The sequence below is a fragment of the Egretta garzetta genome, unplaced genomic scaffold (genome assembly GCF_000687185.1).
Source record: "Egretta garzetta isolate BGI_Z169 unplaced genomic scaffold, ASM68718v1 scaffold498, whole genome shotgun sequence".
Lineage (NCBI taxonomy): Eukaryota > Metazoa > Chordata > Aves > Pelecaniformes > Ardeidae > Egretta > Egretta garzetta.
In genome coordinates, this window is record NW_009260494.1 from 164,877 (window position 1) to 166,863 (window position 1,987).

Sequence of the window (1,987 nt, forward strand, 5' to 3'; positions counted from 1 at the left end):
TAAAAAGGCAGGGAATCGCTGCCTCGTGGAGTTATTTATTTGGAGTAAGGCTCCGCTCAGCGTGGAGGTGGGAGCGGGCAGAACCGGGCTGTCGTGTGCAGCGGTGCCAAGAGCGGCGTTTCGCGACGAGGATTTCAGTACGGCCGGACCCGCTCCTAGCAAAGCAAATAGCGGGGTTTATTTATTCATGACTTCCTCTGTAATCCTGACCACAGCCACTGCCGAGCGCGTGGACGGGGCCGGATTCGAGCCAGGGCTGCTTATCGGAGCGGGGAGGTTCCCACCCACCATGGGGCAACTCCGCGTCGCGCCAAACCTCACTGAAGGGTGATGGACGCGGCCCCGATTCCGCCCTCCTCGGGGCAGGATGGGCACCGATGGAGCCGAGCGCTCGGAGCACTGGCTCCTCCCGGGATTTCGTGGGATCCCGCTCTGCTTTGTGCAGCTCGCTGGACCGGGCTGATGAAGGACCCGAGCGTGGCCTCGCGGGGGTTTCGTACCCGTCAGCGATGGAGGCTGTTAGGGATGGAGGCTGTTAGGGATGGAGGCTGTTAGGAGCCGCAAATAATCCCGGTGGCGTGGTCGCGCTGGGAGGAATTACCGGTTAATTAACATATTAATAAAAGCGCAGCGGCCCCGGTGAGCCCCGGAGCAGCCCCCTCGCCTCGCCCGGCTGCTGCGGATGCGGGCAATGCTCTGCCCGGCCGGGCACTCCAGCAAGCTCAGCAAAGGAGAGCCGTTTTTTTAAATTATTATTTATTTATTTTATTTTCGGGGGAGAAAATGAGATGCCACCAGCAGAATTACGGTGTGAGGACGTAAATGGCCCTTTTCTCTCCGTAGCACGTTTGATTCTGGTCACGTCCGTGCGGAACACACGCTCTGCCCGTGCAGATGCTCGCAGCTATCTGAAGAAGTTTCCGTGGTGGTGGGGGGGACGGGGGGAGCCCTACGGGGTTTCCTCTGTCACTTCAAATCCTTTTGACCCTCCCGGGACTGTGGCATTCTTTGCATTCTGAATTTCTCCATCTCTCCCCCATTCATTCCGGGGGGGAGGATTAGCATGTAAGCGAGAGGGCTGGTTTCAGAGCGGGCTCCCCCCGTTTGCCTCCTGCAGCCCCCCACAACACCCTGCGGTGTTAGGGGTTGGGGTGGCTCCTTTTTCCCATTCCACCCAGTTTGCGTCTGTCGTAGCAGCCAAACTCGGTGTTTCGGAGCCTTCCCGGTGGCCGAGCTGGGGGGAGCCCTGAAAATCCTGGGGTCTGTGCTTCATTTTGGCTGCTAGAGGGGAGAGCGGCCCCGGATCTGGCCACCCCATCCCGCCGGCCGGAATCCTCGGGAAACCTTTGGTGGCTTTGGGAAACATCAGCTCCAGTTTTGTTTGAAGCCAGCGGGCCCGGCCGGCCCGTTTGGGGATTTTGCTGTGCGTGGGTTTGGATCGGCAGCGTGGGTCAGAGCGGGGGCTCGAGGCAGGGGCTGCGGAGGGATCCTCACCCAAATCCCACCGCTCGCTTTGGGCTGGTTCGCGCTGAGACAATTTCTTCTCATTGACAAACGAGCTGCGCCACCTTCGGAAGCGGCGTAATCCAAAAGTGAGGATCTGGAATCTCATTTTCTTTCCTGTTTTTGGATTATTTTGCGTGTTCATAAACACTTGGAATTCGGAGCCTGGCTCTGTGATGAGCAGGTCCCGGGGGGTTTGCTCGACGGGGCGCTGTGCGCTCTGAGCTGCCCGCCGTGGCCGCGGCCGTTCTCTCCCTTTTCCTTAGGCATCCTAAAATCCGGTGGGGTTGGTTATTCCTGGGAAACAGAGGCCCACGGGGGGGACCAGCCATCCCGGGGAGGTTGGCACTGTTTGCATAAGGGTTGCATCCACAAAGCTGCACCCTTCGAAGTGTTGGGCACCCAGGGGTGTCACTGCCTTTAGGTGGGGGCTCTTGGGGTGTCCGGCAGCGCCTCGGGGTGCTGGCAGGCGCCGCCGCGGTGG

General features: G+C 59.9%; 1 protein-coding gene across 1 annotated transcript in view; it reads left to right on the forward strand.

Moving 5' to 3' along the window:
- IGF2BP1 (insulin like growth factor 2 mRNA binding protein 1) overlaps positions 1 to 1,987 on the forward strand; it is a 29,185-nt gene that overhangs the window by 16,907 nt on the left and 10,291 nt on the right. The window lies entirely within an intron of this gene.